Here is a 24911-nt window from a genome sequence, read left to right as displayed (position 1 = left end):
CCACTACCAGTGTCCCCAGTATCCCTCCCACCCTCATCCCCAGCCTGCCTCTGTGGCAGCAACCCCTCCCCACCCACCCCCTGGCTTTTTCTTTTAAGCACTGTGGTTTGAAGTACTGTTACGAAGGGTTATCATGCATACAATTTTACCTTCTTTCAGCATCTCCCTATTCAGGCCCAGAGTGATCATTTCCAATGATCATTGTCATAGTGGTTCCTTCTCTGCCCTAACTGCACTCCCCACTTCACCCTGCTTGTGGCAAACTTCCTACCATGGAACAGTCATCCTGGCCCTCATTTCTATTGTCTTTTGGTATTATTCTCATACTATCTATCACTATCACTATCATTCCATTGATCATTGGTTTGCTTGAGTGGGCCCAGTAACGTCTCCATTCATCCTAGCCCTGAGATTTTAGCAGCCTCTCTTTACTCGTCCTTCCCAACGGTGCTGCATTAGAGGCTCTTTCAGGGTCAGAAGAATGAGACCCATCACTGTTACTGTATTTGGCATATGAATATGCCACGGGGAGCTTGCCAGGCTCTCCCGTGAGGGCAGGAAACTCTCGGTATATTGCCAGGTTCTCAGAGAGGGAGAACTAGGCTATAAGATGTCGAGAGGCTGTAAAGCGACTTCTTGGAGCTTGGTTTTATAATCTCTGGATGTTGGCCATTGATGGGTTTACACAGCACAGGGGGCAATTTGTGGTGTGACTGCCTAGCTACTGGAAAACGGGGGCTCTGGGTGGAAGAGATCCAGTCCTGATCCGAACAAGCTTGGAGATCTCAGCCCCGGGTCCTGCACACCTGGGTTCCTCTGCCAGTTCCTTCATGTGTGAGGCTCGTCCAAGCATCTGGAGAGTGGCCTTAAGCATGGCTGTGACTGGGTTTTGCGGAAGTCTTCGGCTGCCGGGGCTTTACTTGTGGTGGAGAGGGAGACTCAACCCACCCCCTCTGAGTGGCCCCGGTGATGACATCCAGGTGCGGGGGCAAGAGACTCATACCATTTTTTTTATATCCCACAAATGAGTGTGATTATTCTTTGTCCTTTTCCTTCTGACTCATTTCAGTTAGCATGATACTCTCTATATCCATCCATGAATAAGCAAATTTCATGACTTCATTTTTTCCAGTGGCTGGCTACATAGTATTCCGCTGTATAGGTGTACATAATTTCTTTATCCACCAGGCACTTGGGCACTTGGGTTGTTCTACTATGCTGACCATTGTGAATAGTGCTGCAATGAACATAGGAGTACAAATGCCTTTTCTGTATTGTGGTTTTGTGTCCCTAGGAATATTCCCAGGAATAGTATTGCTGAGTCATATGAAGCCTCAATTTCTATTTTTTTGAGGAGTTTCCATATTGGTTTTCAAAAAGGCTGGACCAGTTAACAGTTAACATTCCCATCAACAGTGAATCAGAGTCTCTTTCTTCCCATATCTGCATCAGCACTGATTGTTTTTGTTCTTTTGAATGTGTGCCAGTCTCGGTATACCACTTATTTTAATCTAATCCCAATCCTGTCACTTTAGCTCTTGATCACCCTGACTCATAGTGATCTTTTCCATTAGTTTGGTAAATGCAAGCAAAATGTCAATAATACTATTTATTTATCTTGGTAAATGGAAATGGTTATTCTAAGGAATATGATTAGGAAATTTGTGTCCTATGTTCTACATGTAGAAAACATAATTCAGAGACCACAGAGAATCCACTTTACAGTTGTTAAGGTATTTGTTTTTTATGTGGCCACCCCAGGTTCAGTCTGTGGCACCGCATATGGTCCCAGAGCACTGCCAGGAGTAGTTCCTGAGCACAGAACCAGGAGCAAACCCTGAGAACAGCTGAGTGCGACTCAACTTTTCCACCTGTGACATAACTCATGTCATTGTTCATCTTTGGAAATATTTTGTTATTTTTTCTGTAGAATAAGACATCTTAAAGTGATGTAATTAGGTAAATACGCTGTGCAGTAATACATTTCTCTCCACTTTATATTGAGTACACAGGATTGTTAAAAAGATAAGAATTGTTTGAAGGATTTGAAAAATTGCTGTAGTTTTGGAGGGATTTGTGGGCCACAATACAAGAGGTCAATAGAAAATGTTTTTAGACTCTGAATAAGATATGATGTCATGAATGACTAACTCAACAGTGGGCATAGTTTCTGCCTATTATTTAACCATCAACTTCAGAACTAAAATAAATACAGCCAATGCACTTGCCTACCCCACATGACATTATTGAATAGCAGAAATCTTGGAGAGAAGATGGAGAATGAATTCACCAGATGACTTCTGAAAATTATGTGGATTTCTCTCTTTTTAGTTGTTCACTTCTTAAAATAAGTGACCAGTATTCATTGTATTAGAGATGCAGGCACAGTTAGAAAGAGTTGCTTAAAAGAGACAAAAGAAGAAAATACAAATTAAGAAATTATTTTTAATGTTTTAAGAAATTGTGATTTTATAAGATATGTAACTTATTGTCGATATTTTTTTGTCAAACATTTGATCAACATGTTGAACTACCCATGAACTTTGTTGAGTCCATCTAGAGCAGTTGAAAGTCAATCTAGAGCAGCTAATCTAGTTACTAGAAGTGAATGCAGACTTTACAAAGATTATTGGCTATACAGAACTTCTCTTGACTTTACTTCTTCCAAATTTAGCTATGCATAATCTGAGCGATGTCCTGACCCTTGTCCAGTTCTCCAGAAAGAAGAGAGTTTTGCTGCCTGGCCATAAAACTTCTGTTTTAGACTTCAAGGAGTCAAAAATGAAGGAACATTGCATTTTCCTATGACTCTAAGTAACTGTTCCATTTTCACCCAAACTATTTTCTTCTTATGTTCCTTTGAGGCATTTAATCTGACTTTAAGAATACATTTACCTTTCAGAGGTGCAATATCATGAAACAGAAATAACTAGGGTCAAGATTCAGGCAATTTTCATCCCAAATTCAATTTCTATTCCGTATTAGTGATGCTTATCTTCCACACCTATTTCCTCATATGTAAAATGAGATAACAGTAATCCATAAGAATTTTTTCACACTAATTTGAGTGATATACAGCTCAAACATGAAATTAGTATTAGGTTCCCTGTCTGTTTCTTGATTTCTTGGGGAAATTTTAGCTTCCTTTTAGAGTATGTTAAGTAATAAAGGACCCTGTAGTCTCTTACATAAGAGCCATCTTACGTATCTCAGTGTCCACATCTTCTCCACATTGACTTTCTTGCACCAAAAGTTTATACTCTTATTGGGTGGCAGTTGAAAATTGTATTTTCTTGAAACCTATTGAATAAATAAGTAAATGCAAGTAATATTGTTAATGGGAACAGAAAAAATAGTAAAAAGAGTATAATCTTAGAAAAAAATGTCAGAACATTCATGTGTAATATATTAACATCATATTATTTCTTTCACCTAATTATTATACTATATATTACTATATATACTCATATATAATATATACTATTATTATATATACAATATATAATATTATATATAAATAATAATATGTACTATTATTATACGTAGCTGTTTAGCATGATACCAGCCATTTTTTAAAATTTTTTTTAATTTAATTTTATTTTATTTTATTAAATCACCGTGTGGAAGATTACAATGCTTTCGGGCTTAGGTCTCAGTTATACAATGCTGAAACAACCATCCCTTCACCAGTGCCCATATACCACCACCAAAAAAAAAAACCCCACACAGTACACCTCCCATCCCGCCCCCCCACCCCCTACCTTGTAACTGATAAGTTTCATTTTACATTCCGTTTACTTTGGTTACATTCAATATTTCAACACAAACCTCACTATTGTTGTTAGGAGTACCCCACTAGATTCAGACCTACTGTGAAGACAAATAAGGTCGCGCGGCCGCCATAGCGGCCGCGGGGTTTTGAATTTCTGTACTTTAACAAGAAGTCCAGGGAGATTTCTTCCAGATATTAGATAATTGCAGGCTTGAAAACCCAATCCGTGGTCATCTCAATATGGCGGCCACCGCGCCCTTCATCCCCAGAGAGAAAGAGGCGAGAGAGAGAAATACCTTTCCCCTCCCGGGCGGGCACGGGGCCGAGGCTTAGTTCTCAGGCTGGAGACATTCTGCGAGGAGTTGCTCACACCGAAAGAGGTTTTGCTGATACCAGCCATTTTTACCATCGCAGTGTGGTGTGTGAAAGCCAAGAAGGGAAGCAGAACTGCCTGAATGAGGTAAGTATCTAGTGAAAGAGAGAAGCTTTAGCTCAAAGCTAAATTTTTTTTTTTGCTTTTTGGGTCACACCTGGCAATGCACAGGGGTTACTCCTGGCTCTGCACTCAGGAATCACCCCTGGCGGTGCTCAGAGGACCATATGGGATGCTGGGAATCGAACCTGGGTCGGCCGCGTGCAAGGCAAACACCCTACCCGCTGTGCTATTGCTCCAGCCCCTCAAAGCTAAAATTTTTTTTTTTTTTTGCTTTTTGGGTCACACCCAGCGTTGCTCAGGGGTTACTCCTGGCTTTGCACTCAGGAATTACTCCTGGCGGTGCTTGGAGGACCATATGGGATGCCGGGATCGAACCCGGGTTGGCGGCATGCAAGGCAAACGCCTTACCTGCTGTGCTATCACTCCGGCCCCCTCAAAGCTAAAATTTTTTAAGAAGCTTCTCCCCACCTTTACTCTCATCTGCTTAAGAACATCATTAAAACAACAACTTCCCATTGTGGTGTAATCCTATGAGATTCACTTGTATCACTTGTCATCCCATTGATCTTCGCTTTGCTCAAGCGGACGCCAGTAATGTCTCCATTTGTCCCTGTCACATGCTAGTGTAGCCCATTGATATCTGTTCGCTTCAGGAACAGGAGGATCCACAAATCATTCATTCAGGGTTTTGATGAAGAAGTCTGACTGGCCACTCGGTCTTTTGACATCCCATGGAATCCAATCGGTAACAGCTCTAGTCCAGCGGTCGTATCTGAATCACATAACCTGTCCAGCCCATCTGATTTTTGATGCCTTGGCAAATGAGATAGCGTTCCTGATTCTTGATCATCAAAGGAGGTCAGAACTCTGGATTCCTTCTCTCACTTGAGTAAAATGTGATACTCCAAGCATAGCTCTTTCAATTCCTGATTCCTCTTTGGGATATACCCGAATAGTGTTCTCATCCTGTTTTCATAGGGCCCGGGTCTTTGAGACGTTTGTTAGTGCAGAAAGAATGGTGGAGTTCAAAAGATGTGCCTCAAATCAGAGGTTCTTTGTCCTCTTAACCATTTTTTTTGATGCTCATGACTGTGTTCCATGCTGCTCTCTTCCTCCTGAGCAGTTCTGGCGCAAGTTCGTTCCTTATGTTGAGTTCTTGACCAAGGTACACATAGCTGCTGCATTTAGAGATGTTCGTTCCATTGAGAGCAAATGGAACATCAGGGACTAGTTTGTTTTTCATGAACATTGTTTTGCTGAGATTCAGCTGCAGTTTGACCTTTCCACACTCACGGTCGAAGTTGGCCAGCATTTGTGCCGCTTGGCTAATGTTTGGTGTTATTAGAATGATGTCATCATCGAAGGGGAGGTGGTGTAGTTGCCAACTGTTTATCTCCACTCCCATTCCTACCCATTCCAGTCATCGCATGATGTTCTCAAGGGAGGCACTGAAGAGTTTCGATGAAATGGTATCACCCTGCCAAACCCCTCTCTTTACGTCAATGATCACTTTCTTGTAGAATGGTGAGATCCTGGTGGTGAATCCGTAATACAGCTCAAGGAGGATCTTGATGTACTTAGTTTGAACACCCAGTTTGGCTAGGGCTTCGATGACCACTTCAGTCTCAACAGAATCGAAGGCCTTCTTTAAATCCATGAACATTAGACAGAGCAGTATCTTGAACTCTCGCATAACTTAAATGAGTTTGGTCACTGTGTGGATATGGTCGATTGTGCTGAATCCTTTTCAGAACCCAGCTTTCTCGAATGGTTGTCCTTTATCTAGTGTTCTGCCTATTCTATTCAGGATGACTCGAGTAAACAACTTGTAGACGATGGATTACAGTCAGATTGGGCAATAGTTGCTGATGTCATGGATGTCTCCCTTCTTGTACAACAGAACAATCCTGCTGGTTTTCCACTGGGATGGAAACTTGCGAGATTAAAGTGGGGGAAATCATGCAATGTAGGCTGCTGACAGGCCTCAACCATGTAGAGACAATATGTAGCTGCCTAGAGATACTCATCATACACATATGTGTGTAATATGTGTGTCACTCATTCACTTACACACTCATGTGTACATTTGCTTTGAGAAAATACCTTTAAAAGACAAAAAGTGTTAAAGGTGATTGTCTCTGGGGCTGGAGCGATAGCACAGCGGGTAGGGCATTTGCCTTGCACGCAGCCGACCTGGGTTCGATTCCCAGCATCCCGCATGGTCCCCTGAGCACCACCAGGAGTTAATTCCTGAGTGCATGAGCCAGGAGTAACCCCTGTGCATCGCCGGGTGTGACCCAAAAAGCAAAAAAAAAAAAAAACAGTGGTTGTCACTGATAGTGGTATCTCCTATTAAGTAAAACTTTCAAATCGACAAGTAAATTATTTGATAAGCAGAAATAATTGACTTATTGTGTAATTCAAGAAAAACCAAAGGTGTCCTGAGTCAAAATTCTAAAATCTATACTTTCAAGGCGCATTGTATTCAAAGTAACTTCACAGTGTTCTCAACATTTAAATTTATAATTTTTTAATATCCTATTTTTTATACCAAAACATCACTGTATCACTGTATCACTGTCATCCTGTTGGTCATCGATTTGCTCAAGTGGGCACCAGTAAGGTCTCCATTAATCCGAGCCTTGAGATTTTAGCAGCCTGTCTTTACTTGTTCTTCCCAGCAGTGCCCCATTGGAGGTTCTTTCAGGGTTGAGGGAATGAGACCCATAATTGTTACTGTATTTGGCATATCGAATATGCCACGGGGAGCTTGCCAGGCTCTGCCATGTGAGCAGGATGCGCTCAGTACTTTTTCAGGTACTCAGAGAGGGAGAACTAGGCTAGAAGAGGTCCAGGAGCATTGCTTTATAGTCTCTGGATCTTGGCCATTGATGGGGGCTGGGGGCAGTTTGTGGGTGTGGCTGCCAAGCTACTGGAAACTGGGTAGTCTGGGTAGAGGAAGCCCAGTCTCGATCTGAGCAGGCTTGGAGATCTCAGCCCTGGGTCTCACACCTGGGTTCTTCTGCTGGTTTCTTCATGCATGAGTCTCAAACAAATGTTTTGAGAGGGACCTTGAGCATTGCTGTGGCTGGGTTCCGGAGGTCTTTGGCTGCTCAACATATCACCACAACATATCACACTCAAAATAACTTTGCAGAAAAAAACTTGCCCAAGTCATAATTAGTGGCAGAACAAGACTGAGAGACTTAACTCCGTGTTACTTCTAGGTCTCTGCTTTCTTCCCTTGTTGCTTTTTGCGTGCATGAATATTAGGAAAAAGGCAATGTGTACACATTGTGATGAGTAAATGTGTGTGCAGAGGTAGAAGAAATAAATTATATATGCATGTATATATGTACATATACATATATATATGATCTATCTTTCAGAATTACTCCATGATAAATCTGAAACTATGAAGCTCATCAGAAAAATATGATCTGGAATTAATTCTTAGGAGTAAAGGCCAAGACACAATATAAAATCTTTGGGGCAGAGAACCCAGAAAGAACAGATTTCCTTTTTCGGGATTGGTCAGTATTGAATCTGTTTGATTCAGTTACTCATTAGACACAGTCTTTACTGGAGTTTTAAGCACATATTCAGTCTTTTATGCCATGACAGAACTGACAGAACTCCCCTGTTTAAATGAGGCAGATTGAGTTGGAGAGGATCAATTGCGTAGTCAAACCCTCTTTCATTTATAAGCTAAAGGCTAAATTCAGCCCTTTTTCTTTTCCTTCTCAACGTTTCACCTTTATTTATATTGTGATAGTTTTTACAGGAAAATTTCTGACAAAGGGTGAAACCCCAGACTTAAAACTAAAAGGGTAACATATCAGCCTTTTCCAAAAACAGAGACTATTCAATGTTAATGGTTAAAGATAGGAAAGGATAGATAAAATAAATTTTAACACCAAGTGATACTTAATTAAATATCATGTTGACAGAAAGTTCAAAAACAGTTTTATGCTTTTCAGGGCTTCCTTGGGTGCTTGCTAAAAATCTGTGTTGTTTTGCAAAAAGATTTGGACATTTGACACTTCTGTGAAGTTAAAAATCTTTAATAAACTAGACATTTAGTTTTCAGCCTTTTTCTCCTCTTCCAATTTTATGTTGAGCTTTTTTTCTTTTACTTCTGTACAGAAGGTATTCCCAATGTTGCCACTTTATATCACAGTGGAAGGAACATAGACTTGAAACCAAGCAAACCAGGCTCCATCCTCATGGATGGCATTTAATAGATAGATGTTAATTCAAGGCCTCAGTTTCCTCCTTTGTAAAATAGTGAAAACTGGGTGTTGAGTTTGGTAAAGAATTGAGTTAAATTGTTTGTGAAAATACCTACCATATGGTAAGAAATATCTGCTATTATTGTAGTCAGCTTAAATGTCTGGGCCAGAATGCTATGCATTTCAATTTGAAAGTAGGAAATTAATATCTAATTTGATATGTCTCAGAAAAAGAATGGCATGAAAATAAGGAGAAAAATACTGTAATATCAATCTTCCCATCTTGTTCTTAGTAGTTTACAAACATCATTATTATTATTTGGGGGGGGGTCTCCCAAATTTTTTTTTATAATTTTTATTTATTTATTTATTTATTTATTTTTTGCTTTTTGGGTCTCACCCGGCGATGCACAGGGGTTACTCCTGGCTTAGCACTCAGGAGTTACTCCTGGCGGTGCTCAGGGGACCATATGGGATGCTGGGGATCGAACCCGGGTCGGCCGCGTGCAAGGCAAACGCCCTACCCGCTGTGCTATCGCTCCAGCCCCTCTCCCAAAAATTTTTGCAGAAATTTTGCTTAATTCATATTAGGAATCAAATTGTTATAATTCTTGCTTCATTATAATTTACCATATGTAGACATATTCTCTATATTTAGTCTGTGACTGTAAAAACCTTACCATGTTGCCAAAGTGCTAAGATTTTTGAGAATGTGAATCTAGTCAAAACCATTTGATCAGCAAAGTAAATAACAGACCCAGAAAAGTTAAGATCCTTTCCAAAATAGTTCACAGACTAGAATTTGGATTTTCTCGTTTCTTAACAATTAGTTTGTGGGAAACTTGTGTAAAGTTCAAAGAACCTCAATTTTAGTAAAATATCCATTAAGCACATTTAATTGTGCTGTGAATTTGAGACAGATCCGAAGCTGAATAGAAATGAAGCAATTTTTACCCAAACAATATCAGCTCTGTCCCACATTACTCTTTCAAGGACATAAGGAGAAGAAATAGCCTGCAGAACTAGGATCCACTGATGCTTTCTTAAGTTCAGTTCAGGCTTTGCTTTACAAATTCTGGATTAAAAAGGAAAGGAAAAAAGAAAAGGAAAAGAAAAGGAAAATAAGAAGGAACACTTGATTTTTTTATCCCACTGTTCTCCTACTATTTTCACAATATTTTTCTTAAAATTATCCTTAATTCCCCATATTCTCTCTCTAGTTTTGGGCATTATAGCTTGCAATACAGACTCTAAGAGGTCATCATTTTTGGTCCGTTATCTACTTTCAGCACACATCTCCCATCCCGAGTGATTCCTCCAGCCATAGTTCTTCGTGATTCTTTCTCTTTTCCATCTGCCTTCTCCTCTCCGCTCATGAAGCAGGCTTCCAGCTATGGGGCAATCCTCCTGGCCCTTGCTGCAAGCCATAATGCCCAAAAGTAGAGAGAGAGAGTATGGGGAATATTGTCCGCCATGGAGGCAGGGGGAGGGGTGGGATGGGGTGGGAGGAGGGTGTATACCACGGATATTCGTGGTGGGGAATGTTCACTGGTGGAGGGAATGGATGTTTGATCATTGTGTTATTGTAACCCAAACATGAAAGCTTGTAACTATCCCATAGTGATTCAATAAAATTTAAAAAATAAATAAATAAATGAACATCCTTAGTTGCTACTGTATGGCACTACATCTATTTTCTTTTTCTTTTTGGTCTTTGAGATATACTTAGTGGTGCCTGGAGGCTATTCCTGACTCAGCAGAGTGTGCACTGCCATGGGTCTAACCTGGGCCTCCTGTATGCAAGGCATCTCTCCAGTCCCCACATTAATTTTATTATATAATAAAAGGTTAGGAAAATTCTCCATATTTTATAGATAGTATTTAAGGGCAGGTCCCTGGTCGGCCGAGGCAGCGGAGGCGACAGCGGCCGGGGAACTCCATTGTTGTTACTGTTTTTGGCATACTGAACACGCCACAGGCAGCTTGCCAGGCTCTGTCGTGTGGGCAAGATACTCTCTGTAGCTTTCCAGGCTCTCCGAGAGGGGCGGAAGAATCGAACCTGGGTCAGCTGCGTGCAAGGCAAACACCCTACCTGCTGTGCTATAGCTCCAGCCCACCTACTTGGTTAAAAATATACTTGCCTTTTTTGCTCAGAAAGCTTAATTTAAAGATGATGATTAACTTGGGTGAAGGTCTTTTAATTTCTTCTTTCTGGGGGTGGTCACACCCGGCGATGCACAGGGGATACTCCTGGCTCTTCACTCAGGAATTACCCCTGGCAGTGCTCAGGGGACCATATGGGATGCTGGGATTAGAACCCGGGTTGGCCGCGTGCAAGGCAAACGCCCTACCCGCTGTGCTATCGCTCCAGCCCCTCAATTATTTTTTATAGGAACTCCCAAACAGTGCTCTGAGAGGCCAAGGGCTGCCTTCAGCAATACTCAGCAACCCAATCAATGCTTATGCCCAGCAGTGCTGGAGGTCACCAAGGCTCCACCCGATTTGTGGTACATTTTGATATCAGGGGTCAAAATTATAGCCTTGCATATTCAGGGCACAAACTCTAGGCCCTTGAACTACATCCCAGGCTCCCAATTTTGACAGTTATGTACCCCCATGTAGTCAATACTAAATCATGGTATAGGATTTTTCTATAACTATAGGAAATTCATAAGAACTAGTTTTTTTATATCCAGAGTTGCAGATTATTAGTGATATCGTCAAACTCTGTTGATAAAAAACATATTGACAAAATAAATTCATTGATGTTTGGCATATTATTTTTAATGAAAACAATTTATTAAAAGATTTGCATAATATGAACTGTCTGCATATGAGATATAACTTATTCGGTATTATTAATTGAGGGATTGTGTTCCCCCAAATTCATATGTCTTGAAATTTCTTTCACTGTGATTCTAACAGTTGAATACTTTGAGGGGAAGTTAGTTCATGAGGGAAGAATACTCATCAATGACATTAGTACCCTTATAAAAGAAAATCTAGGGGCAAGAAAAATAGTATAGCTTATAGGGCATGCGCCTTGCATTCAGTCTGGGTTTTATCCTTGCACTATATGTGGTTCCATGAGCCCTTCCAGGAGTGATCCCTAAGCAGAGACAGAAGTAAGCCCTGAGACCAGCCAGATGTGACTCCCCAAAACCAAAAACCAAAATCAAACAAACAAAAATAAATGAATAACTAGAACATTTACTCTTTTCTTCACCATGTGAGGATACCACAAGAAGTAAGCAAACTAAATCCCAGAAAAGGATCCTACCAATAACTACCATAACTTACACAGAAATCATAGACTTCCAGCCTCAAGAACAATGAGTGAAGAGATAGAACTTAGTGACTTAGTGTCTATAAGGGTTAAAATTCTGTTAATCTGTCACCAAAAAAAGGTGAATCTCACAGATTAACTGTACCAAAATGTGTCCAATAATGAGCATTTGGTTGAAAGTTGAAAGGTGGTACATACATTTTTATTATCACTACTATTGGGATTTCATAGTGTGATATAAGAGGTCGAGAGCATGAATGCTAATCTTCTCTTACTAATTAACATGAACAAGGAATCTCTCCTTTTATTTTTTTTATTTGTTTATTTATTTATTTATTTTGCTTTTTCAGTCACACCAGTCAATGCACAAGAATTACTTTACATTCAAGAATTATTCCTGGCAGTGCTTGGGATGCTGGGAATCAACCCAGGTTGGCCGCGTGCAAGGCAAATGCCCTACCCGCTCTACTATCGCTCCAGCTCCGAGGAATCTCTCCTTTTAATTATCTATTTTTTTCAAATTTTATTGAATCAGTATGAGATAGTTACAAGCTTTCATGTTTCGGTTACAGTCACACAATGATAAAACACCCATCCCTCCACCAATGCACATTCCCTACCACCAATATCCCCAGCATACCCCCCGTTTCCCACCCTCCCCCTGCCTCCATGGCAGACAATATTCCCCATACTCTCTCTCTACTTTTGGGCATTATGGCTTGCAACACAGACACTGAGAGGTCATCATGTTTGGTCCATTATCTACTTTTGGCACACATCTCTCATCCCAACTGGTTCCTCCAGCCATCATTTTCTTAGTGATCCTGTCTCTATTCCATCTGATTTCTCCCCTCTGCTCATGAAGCAGGCTTCCAGCTATGGGGCAGGCCTACTGGTCCTTGTATCTACTGTCCTTGGGTGTCAGCCTCACGTTATGTTATTCTATACTCCACAAATGAGTGCAGTCCTTCCATGTCTATCCCTCTCTTTCTGATTCATTTCACTTAGCATGATACTCTCCATGTCTATCCCTTTATAAGCAAATTCATGACTTTATCTCTCCTAACAGCTGCATAGTATTCCATTGTGTAGATGTACCAGAGTTTCTTTAACCAGTCATCTGTTCTAGGGCACTTGAGTTGTTTCCTTTTAAAATAAGATTTTTTTATAACTTGAAATGATTGCTTACTTCATAGAGGCTTCATGAAAATCAAGTGAGATAATGTTTGAAAATCTTGAAAACCTTAGATTTTATTCTTTTTTTGGGGGGGGTCATACCTAGCTTTGCACTCAAGAATTACTCCTGGCGGTGCTCAGGAGACCATATGGGATGCTGGGAATCGAACCTGGGTCGGCCGCGTGCAAAGCAAACGCCCTACCCACTTTCTTTTATTGCCACTCATTAGTATATATGGTATTTGAAAGTATAGATTTTTATTTCAGTATCCTCAAATAAATATAATATATAGGTTCTTTTATCTTGCAATTCACATGTTAATTTAAAAGGTATATTCCCTTTCCACAGTGCAAAATAATCCTTTCCAAAAGGTTAATGAAGTTTTATCCCTTTTAATATACCTCAGGTTAATCACATTAGTCTTTCAGAATCTCAGTGAAATCATATTAGGATTAGATTACATCTTATACTTAACTTTACATTCCACATAGATAAATATTCATTTTATAAATTAATTTTTGAAAGACCAAACATAGATGATTTACCCTGGTAGACATAAACCCTTACAGCTGAATGTTTTCAAATTCTGTTCTCCCAAGATCAGTTGGATTTATTTTTTTTACCAATTAATAAAGTGAGGAGAAATATTTTATTAGAGCATTTTTAACTATATCACTAAACACATAGAAACTAAAACATTAGGACCCTCTTTGATATGTAGACTCATCTTTACTAAAGAAGTTACACATGCTTAAAATTGTCTTTCAGGCGGTTTCCACTCCCCTGATAGTTCTGTCTGAGAAATGCTTTAATTACCTGAGTTTAAAATGTTCTTTAAAAAAAAAATGTTCTGGGGCTGGAGCGATAGCACAGCGGGTAGGGCGTTTGCCTTGCACGCGGCCGACCCGGGTTCGATCCCCGGCATCCCATATGGTCCCCCAAGCATCGCCAGGAGTAACTCCTGAGTGCAAAGCCAGGAGTAACCCCTGAGCATCGCTGGGTGTGACCCAAAAAGCAAAAAAAAAAATGTTCTTTCAACCTACATCTCTACCTAACTCACTCATACTATATAATTTATGTAGGATTGGTTGGGAATTTGATCATCTTAACAAGGCACCTCAATGACATAAACTCTGCCATCACCATGCTTTAGCTGTGAATGAATCTTTAGAATCACAGCTATGTTCTACTTCTGATAAACAGGATTTTAGTATCCACCTAACACCATGAAGTCTATGGGGAAAATGTTAAACTGAGTTATTTCAGAGTTAACAGAACTGAATATCAGTGGAAGCAATATGTTCAGTTAAATCATAAAACATACCTACAATGATATGTTTTAGTCTTACAAAGTGCAAGAAATTTCATTTTTGCTGTCTTCAAATTTACAAAGATAGGTCATATATGGGGCAGAAATAAAAGTCAATTTCTTAGTTCCAGCATTTGATTCATCTTCAGCCCCAAGAATTGAAGAACCAGAGTTAGTAATTAAGCTGAGATGGAAATGAACGGTGTTGCCAAGTTTGCTCTAATGTCATTTGATACTTTATAACACTTGTTGCAGGCTGCTGAAAAATTCTTGCAGCTCCTTGGTGAGATAAATGTACTTTATAATAACCCCAAAAGCCAAACAATATATTTAGTTACTTGAAAGAGATTTTATTTGGCAAAATCTGCTACTAAAAGAATAATCTGTATTTGTAATCTCAATGTCACTCAGTCATTCTACATGAATAGTCTAATTTAGATGAATGAGTTTAATAAAACTTACTAGATCTGTTTGTACAGTTTATTTCATATTCTACCCAAGTTTTCAATATGGTGGCAAATTGCATCAAAAGAAGCACACAATTTGCACATTTAATTAATTTATGAGAGATAAATACTTACTCACATAACCTATAAAGCAAATACTGTATCACTGTCATCCCGTTGTTCATCCATTTACTCAAGCGGGCGCCAGTAACATCTCCATTCATTCCAGCCCTGAGATTTTAGCAGCCTCTCCTTATTCATCAATTGGAGGCTCTTTTCAGGGTCAAGGGAATGAGACGTGTTATTGTTAATGTATTTGGCATATCGAATATGCCACGGGAAGCTTGCCAGGCTTTTCCATGAGGGCAGCATACTCCCAGGAATATGTTCACTCATGCGTGAGGCTCGGCCTGAGCATGTGAAAAGTGGCCTGGAGCATGGCGGCATTTGGGTAGTGGAGGTTAGCTGCCGGGTCTGGGTCCCTTGGGGCAGGAAGGGCTCTCACCCGCCCCACTCTGGGGCACCCCAAATGGAAACAGCCTGGCGTGGAGTCCGGTGGCATGGTTATGGGGGCCTCATTTTATGCTCCTTCCGGGAGAAGTGGCAGTGAGCTTTAGAGCAAATACTGTAAAATAAAAAAAAGTTTTTGTGAAACTGTATTAAACAATGAAAAATATGTTTTATATTTTATTGTGTAGCTCACAGTAAAAGGATCTATTTCATTTTATTGTGTTTAGTTAATTATTCCAAGAACTCTCCTAGGTTTGTATGATCAATAGTATAAACCTGGGGAAATTGAATCTCAGGGATACTAAGATTTCACACAGTTATTAAATTTGGGGGGGGGGTTGAGTAAAGGATAAAACCTACGTATGATTGATACTAGACAATACCTCCTTTCAATCATGTGCAATAACAAATATATAGTTTTGCATGATTTACTCATCTTACAAAGATTCCTTAAGTCTCATCATTTTTATAAAGCCTTTTTAAAGGTGTTTCCTGCTATCTTCTAGAAAAATCATGAGCCTGAAAGTCAGACATACCTAGTCTGAGCATCCCAACACTGCAGTTTATTAACCATTGGTCTTTCAAAGATATACTTAACTTCTCTAACACTTATTTTTCTTTTTATGAAATGGGTATGATACTAATACTATATTTTGTCACTATTTAGAAGCTCAAGGGAGATGACTAAGAAACATGCATGTCGTATTTGATATGGACTAGCATCTAATGTTCTTGGAGAATTTTTCTGTGCCAAACACAATGATAAATGCTTTCCACTCATTATTTTGGTTAAGCCTCATAATCATTCTGTGACATTTTAACTGATACCATCTGCACTTTCTATAGGGGACATTGTGGCTTCACAACTTTGTATTATATCTATGTCATATCACCAGTATGTAGAAGATTCAGTAAGCATTTTTGAATATAGGACACATATTCCTTGTCACTATAAAAATATTTTGGACTTTTGAGAGACACTTGTGGTCAGCTAAGTCACTAATTTCAATGACTTATTACCAGAATTTTTTAATGAAATAGACTATAATTGAAATATGAGTATTCTCAATACAGTAGAGGTAAATATTCTGTGATTTTTCTCAGTTGTATGTTATGGTAAATTATATTTTGACTGCAGATTTGTGAACAAATATATACGTATATATGTAATGCTCTCCTAAAAAATAGGTTCTTGGCACTGAGTCATTCTTTCCAAAAGAAAGTCACTTTTTATCCTGAGTCAAAGATAATATCATTGTGCTCTAGCTGTTGTTTTTCATTTTACATGATTACATGTGATTTGATAACTTCTTGTTTCATTCTAATATTTTATGATGGTGACTTTAACTTGGGTTATTTCATTTTTCACTTATTTAACAATAGTTCACATACTTAACAATTTAATCAGTGTTTGCTATGTTCCAGGCATATGCACACAACGGGGAATTCAATAGTGAATAGATAATTAAATTCATGCCCTCAAAAAATTTATAACCAGTGGGGAAACCAAATATAAAACACAAAATAACTGTAGTAAATTCTCTATCATCATATGTATGGGTTGTATTGTATCATATAACTTAGTATTTGGGGCAAAAGTGAAAAAAGATACCTTTTTTCTATTTTTCACAAAATACCTCCCCCTAGGGGGAAAAATGTGATTTGGTTCTGGGAGAGCATAGAAAGTTTCCATGAAAGGGGGAACAATTAATGTTTAACTTGAACAACTGTTCTGGTAAAGATGAAAGGGGGGTGGGATAGAGTGAGTCAGGTTCTAGAAGTGAGAGAATGAGACAGAAGTAGTAAAAATTCATCATGGTTAATATATGGAAAGTAAGGGAACAATAAATGATGCTGGATAAGAGAACAGTACGTTTTAGCGGTCAGTTTTGCCAGATAACCAACAAGGGAAGAAGTCACTGCCAACTGGCAAACTGGTCTATTAATGTTCACTGAATTCATTGTCACCTTAGGACAAAATCACTTCAGCGCCCAAGATCTAGTCTTCTGTTATTTATGGCCACCGATTCAGAATGACTTCAAACCAGCAAATTGAAAGACGTCTTGCTTTGTTGCCTCCTAATTCACCTTTAACTCTGAGGGTTCTTAAGAATACTTGAGAAAATTTAAAGTGCTTGAAACAGGCAAAAACAACAAAATATCTTTGACCTATCCTACCCTTTGTCTCACAGTGAAGGTCTTGATCCAAGCTTGACCAAGCCTCAGTTTTTGTTTTGGGCCAGGGGCACACATAGAAGTACTTGGGATTTGTTCCTGGCTCTATGCTCAGAGACCACTCTTTACAGTGGTCAGCAGACCATATGTCATGCCAGGGACTGAACCAGGGTTGACCATGTGTAAGACAAATGTCCTACCCAATGAACTATTTCTGTCTCCTACACAGGCCTCTGAGAAGTTTGCTTGATTTCTCTAATTCTGCTCACCTAAAAGTGAGAAGACTGATTATTTATGTCTCATAATTTTTCAAAAGACCAAACGTAGTAATAGATGTAAAATTATTAGTTCATAGTAAGTGAAAAACACATGTGAAATGCTACATTTTAAAATGTTGTAGACCCTTCTACATATACTTCGAAGACATTTCCTTTTGTTATAGATTTCTTTCATTTTTTATTCTTATGCAAAGATCTCTAAAGAATAATTATCTCATTTTGTTTTCTATTAAATATAAAAAGACACCAAATTAAGGATTAGCCATGTCCAATTAAACTAAGGAAACTTTATCAATGGTTTTTAATATTGCTGTTTCCCGTTTTTGCCATATGTAAACATTTACCCACATACTCATTCTCTAAGATGTTGGAATAATGTGTGGTATACTTTCTCTAAGTTCTAGCGAGATTGAAGTATTTTATTATACAATGTACCTTTAGAAAATACTTTTGTATTTAGAAAATACATTTCTAAATACAAATGTATTTAGAAATGTCCATTTTAGATCAAACATATTCAGATTTTCTATGCAATGGATCAAATAGTAGCATAACTAAGAAAAATGGCCAGTGAGTTAAAATATTTTTTGTTTGTTTTATATGAACAAAGTAGAAAATAAAAATGAGAGCAATTTAGGGATTCTTGTGTCTCCTTATTACACACAGGCTTATTTCTGTGCATCCAATTTTAGACAAAGAAAAGAATAATAATGGAAAAGAACACAGCGGGGAAAACAATAATGAGAAAAAAGGAAAGGAAAAAATGAATAGCATGAAAATAACCCTATCTTCATAAAACAAGGCTTATTATAGTCTTTCCTCTTAGCAGAATCCCCAGCTGAGATTCTGGACTACTTTTCCAAAAATTGGCAATTTTAAACTGCAGTGCATCACTCACTGTTTATCACTCATTGGAAAGAAAGCTTCGGTTTGCACTTTACAACATTCTAGATTGAGGTGCCTTTTCTGTTCCATATGAAATTCAAACTCTCCACCAGAACTGTGTGGTTTCTGCTTCTCCTTACATATTTTTAGACCTTTTTGGTGTGGCTGAAATACGTTGTCCCTCCAAGCCAGTAGTATGCTAAGAGAAATGCCTTTCTGCTCTACACCAAGAACATCCAAAATGGAATTAAGTTATTACACCATGATATGGCAGGGTGATATTTTCCTGAAACTAGAATATATAAAGAAATAATCCACAGTATGGTAAATTCCACTAGAATCTAAAGAATGGGCCTAAATTAATAGGGTGTTTTATAAATAGTTTTATCATTGGTTTATAATCTGGTTTTTGCTATTCTTTTACTTTATTTTTATTCCACATATGAATAAAATCATATCATACATGTCTTTCACAACTTTACTTAGCTTATAACCTCAAATTCTATTTTTACCAAAAACGATAATTTTATCTTTATTAATGTCAATGTGGGCTGGAGCGATAGCACATGGGGTAGGGCGTTTGCCTCGCATGCAGCTGACCTGGATTTTATTCCTCCGCCCCTCTCAGACAGCTTGGCAAGCTACCAAGAGTATCTCGAGCACATGGCAGAGCCTGGTAAGCTACCCATGGTATATTCGATATGCCAAAAACAGTAACAGCAAGTCTCACAATGGAGACATTACTGGTGCCTGCTCGAGCAAATTGATGAGCAATGGCATGACAGTGACAGTGACAGTGAATGTCAGTGTTTTCATACCCTTCTAAATAAATGCCTTGGAGTTATATCATTGGTTTGTGTAGTATATTTTTCTGTAATTAATCTCATTACTATTTTCCATAGAGGCTGCACAAATTGTTGCATCTAAAGTATCAGAATTATTTTTCTCTACATTTTTTGTCAATGCTAATTATTTGGAGGTTAGGCTTCCAAAGCAGTGTTTGGATCTACTCCTAAGAACTCAGTGCACTTCCAGAAACTCTTAAGGGGCTCTCACAGAACACTATGACACTATGGCAACTGGGCAGCGATTCCATGCTAGTGCCTAATGATATAGGGCTACTTAGGCCCCGTGTGATACATACATGTATCACAACTCTACACTGTTAGTACATAATAGACTCCTGAACCTCTCATTTGTTACCTCCCTTCTGCCTCTTCTTACTTCCCTCCTTAATTTCTTTCCTTCACTGTCCTTTTTATTTCTATAATCTATGACCAAGGGTAATATAGGTGCTCCCCCCATTTGATATCTTGCATTCCCTTGCCCTGTTATTCTTTTATATACCACAGGTAAGTGAGGTCTTCTAGTATTTGAACAATGACATATTTTAAGGAAATAGAAAAATAATTTTCTATTTGGTAAGGATCCATCAGGTGTAGTGAATAACAACAACAACAGAAATATATTTGAGAAAACAGAAAATTTGAAAGTTACTCTCAAACTTTATATTTCTAAGCAGCAGTAATCAAAATAGTATGATATTGGAACAACAAAAAAACAGCACATAGATCAATGGAACAGAATTCAGAACACAGAAATTAACCAACACCTATATGGATATCTAGTACATGACAAAGGAGCCATGACTTTATAATGGAGAATGGAAAGGCTGTTTCACAAACAGTACTTGACAAACTATACTTCCACATGCTAAGAGATGGCACTTGATAACTACTTAACATTATACACTAAAACTAATCCAAAATGGACTAACGACATATATGAAACCAAAACTATAAAATTCAGAGTAAGACTTAGGTGATATACTCCAAGACCTCAACATCAGAGATATATTTGGATATTCAACTCCATTGGTAAGAACAAACAAAAACAGAAATAAATGAATAGGACATTAAACTAAAAGTCATTTGCATAGAAAAAATAGTTTACCACAAAAAAAGAGTCATCCTAGCAAGTGGAGATCTTTTTACATCATGTATTTAACAAAGGATCTAAGAAAATGAGTGACAGACCTCCAGAGAATACACAAAGGTGACTCCCAAATAGATGAAAGAATGTCAAATGCCTCTTTTTACTAAAGGATTGAAAATTAAACTCACTATGAGACATCACCTCACTCCAGTGAGAAATGCCTACATAAAATATATTAGAAAAGGAGCCAGAGTGATAGGACAACGGTTATGGCGTTTGCCTCGCAATGCGGCTGATCTGGGTTTGGTCCCTGGCACCCCATATGGTCCCAGAGCCCAGGCGGGAGTGATGAGGTTGAGATCTGAGGTCGGGTAAACCATACATATGGAATTTGATCTTGACTGACTGTAAAGGTGGGAGCTATGAATAACTTTGTAAATTACAGTACCTCAATAAAAAAATGTTTTAAAAAATATATATATTAGAAAATAGCACAGTGATAATATAGGTGTTAGGGCACATGCCTTGCATGAGCCCGGCTCAATTTGATCCCCAACACCATAGAGTCAACAACACCATAAGCATGAGGTCCAAACGACAAAAATCTAACTTAAAAATAAGTCTGTTAAGGAGGCTGGCTGTGTGTTGGGAGGGAGAACCTAGGGCCACAGGTGGAGAAAAGTTGATACTGGTGGTAGGAATGGTATTGAAAACTTTTTGCAATGAACACATGAGTGAAAATGTCTGCTCTGAATACAATATTTAAGCTATTAGGCAAGTTGCCAAAAAATGAAATTGCTTGGTCATATGATAACTCAATTTTAAGTTTTTGATAAGTGTCCAAATTGTTGTCCAAAGTGGAAATTTCCACAGAGTGAAGGAGGGTTCATTTTTCTACACATCCACACTGAGACAGTCTGTCTGTTCTTTTTGATGTATGGCAGTATCTTCCCATTCTACAAACATTATGGACTATTAGCCACCAAGCTTTAAGTATCCAGGTGCATGGATTGATCAGAAGTCCTCCAGTGATAAACTGCTACAAGTTGTATCATATGTATGTGTGTGAATGTATATATATGTGTGTGTATGAATATATATATATAATTTACTGCTTCTTTATTAAGGGTATCTTTCTCTGTTAAGGTGTATTCGTCTGTGTTCTGTCATGTCTGCTGCTACAGATTTTTTTTTATGATGCTAGTGATTATACCCTAACACAAAAAAAGGAAACTTGATGAGCATTCGTAACCTAAGAGTTAGATATTTTGTGAGGTTTGTCTTTTTGTGTATATTTAATTCTTTCTTCATTTGCTTACCAACTTTTTCTTCTATTGCTGTATTAAGCAGCTCTGTCCACTGATGGTAAAGATCACCAAAAAACCACTAAATTGACTTTTAATTAAATTCAAAACTCATCCAAAGGAATTCACTTCTACCTCAGTAATTTTAGCAGCTGTTTTGACACCAAATCTTCACTAGGTGCCTATCAATGTATATATATATATATATATATATATATATATATATATATGTTTCTCTAAACAAAATCAGACAATTTTATTATTAGAAGCAGAAGATAAGGAATTGGAATAGGTAGAAATCACCAAAACTGCATACCTGCTGAGTCCATTAGGTGATTCTTTTAATCATCAACTAGAGATACGGATTTCACAATCAAAAATATTCTTTATATCTGCTTTGCATATTGATTCATAATCTATTATTTTCCTCAGGAAATTGCAAAAAATACTGTGACACACTGGGGCATATTAGTTCTATGCCATTTTGAAGCTTAGATAGATTACCAGTAGCAATGACAAGTTTGTTCTGTGAGTTTGCTGACATGGAGTACTTGAATACCCATACTATATCAAGCAGCAGGTTTCCAGAGCTTCAAAGTAAAGCAAAGATGTGTCAGCCAATTCTCTGACAAGAATTTATAGCTCTGAATACAGACCTCCTGCTCTTTTTTCCTGTGGAAGTGCCCTTGTATTTCTGACCTTTTTCATGTCTCTCCCCATTTTGCTGACCACATCATGGGAAGCATCATTATATAGGCTGTTAATTCCAGTATGTTTTTAAACTTAAAAGTTCTGTTATAAAAATTTTCACATATTTCATAGTATTCATTGTCTATAAAATACATCATGTGTAATATATAATAAAAATAAATATTTAGTAAAATAAATATTGTTAAAATTTTTGTAACACTGTTGCTTTAATAACATCTACCTACATGTAAATGAATAGAACATGTATGTGTAAGATATATTATTCATTGAACATACATAAGGGTCTATAACTATACTGTAATCATTGAATATTTTTTATAGCAGAATAAAAAATGGGACTTTCTTTGTAACCCTGCTAAAATAACTCAAAAGTCCATGCATGTCCCTCTTTTTCTATTTGATTTAAAGATGAGTTCACACTGCTAATTTCAATTAAAAAAACACAGTCAAAATATTAAGTCATAAGTTAGCACTAATTCAGGCACCGAAAATAAAAGTGATTGATAAGATATGTACTCCAGGTTGAAGCTGTTTGCTAATAGAGAAAAATAGTGAGGATTGATTTAAGACCTACCTTCCAAAGAGTACAGATGTATCTCATCAAAGGCAAAACATTTCACTTTCAATGTAAATGAGCAAGCATTAGAGACTTTATCTTATCTTTTCAATATGTACTTTTTAAAACTTCTCACTTCCTTGTCTTTAACATTGGTTTTTAATGCAAAGGAATATTTTCATACTTGAGTATTTAATATTAAGCCAGAATTTCAATAAAAACAACCTCAGTCCTCTGGAGAGAGATATCTGAAAGCTATTGTTCTTGTATGCAGAGACAGAGACTGTTATTTCAAAGCTGTTCCTAGAAGTTGAGCATCATATCAAACTTATGATGCCAGCCAGAATGACTGGATGGATCCCTATTCGCTACTCTTTGCCCACTCCTTTTTTTTTTCTTTATATGACATCAGGATGAGAGTAAGATGACTTTTGTGATTTAATTTTGTTTTGTTTGGGCCTCCAAAGAGGTTCTCAGGATATCATATACCCTTACCAGCAATGCTCTGCCAACCAGGCCAGTGGTCTGTGACCCATGTTGACAGGATCAAACTGGGGTTGGCTGCTTGCAAGGCATGCATCTTAACCTCTTTACTATCTTCCAAGCTCTGACATTAGGATGTTTTGATGGGACTGACGTAAATCCTATAAACACATAGGATATAAAACTATCAAAGAGGGGTTGGAGAAATAGTACAGCAGGTAAACTGCTTGCCTTGCATGTGACACACTTGGGTTTGATCCCTAGCATCTCTTATGGTCCTGAGCACTGTCAGCGGTGATTTCTCAGTGCAGAGGCAGGAGTAATTGCTGAGCTTTGCTAAATGTGGCCCCAAAATCAAAAAATAAATTAAAATGAAAATAGAACTAGCAGAGAAACAATTTTTACATAAAAGAAAATTCTTCACAAAAGTATAGCTTTATTGCCAGGATAATTTTTGAGATTGCATATGTGAAGACTTGGCTGAGGATTGCATGGTTGAGTTCATTAAACATACTCTGTCATGGTCTGGTGAGTTCATAATTTTCTCTGAAATCCTTCCTCTACCTTGACAAATGAAGCAAAGTTAGGAAGAGTGAAACTCAGAAGGAATAGACTCAAGAGATTGTTGTAATCTTGGGCCACAGAATTTCCTCTAATCTTTTTGGAAGGAAAGCAATAAATTTCTGAGCAAAATCAAAAATAAAAAGTGTTACAAAAAATTAACTTTTTATTGACTTACTAAATAATAAGGATTTATTATTGAGACAGTCTGCTAATAAATTTCAGGTAAGTGTCTGACATTTGTTGACTAATGTATTGATTCTTTCTGATTTAGATTCTTTATCTGACTTCAGGATATGAGTAAGATGGCTTTTGTGATTTTGTTTAGTTTCAATCTCCCAGGAGGCGTTCAGGTGATCTTGGGGCCCTTATCAGCAATTCTCTGCCAACCAGTCCAGTGGTCTGTGACCCATGTTGACAGGATAAAACTGGGGTTGGCTGGTGAAAGGCATGCATCTTAACTTCTATAGTATCTCTCATGGTCTAAGATTAAGAGATACATATAAACTCCTAATACATATAACTTTGTCTGTTTGAAATAAGTCAGTGAAAAATTATAACTGGCACTATAAAAAAGATCAGTGATGACTAGTCTAAACTGTATCACTGTATCACTGTCATCCCATTGTTCATCGATTTACTTGAGTGAGTGCCAATAATATCTCCATTAGTCCCAGACCTGAGATTTTGCAGTCTCTCCTTACTCATTTTCCCCAATCAATGATTGGAGTCTCTTTTCAGGATCAAGGGAATGAGACCTATTATTGTTACTATATTTGTACTGAATGCGCCACAGGAGCTTGCCAGGCTCTTCTGTGCAGGCAGGATACTCTGGGTAACTTGCTGGCTCTCAAG

This window comes from Sorex araneus, chromosome 5, assembly GCF_027595985.1.
Source record: "Sorex araneus isolate mSorAra2 chromosome 5, mSorAra2.pri, whole genome shotgun sequence".
Classification (NCBI taxonomy): domain Eukaryota; kingdom Metazoa; phylum Chordata; class Mammalia; order Eulipotyphla; family Soricidae; genus Sorex; species Sorex araneus.
Note: the sequence above shows the minus strand (reverse complement) of the source record.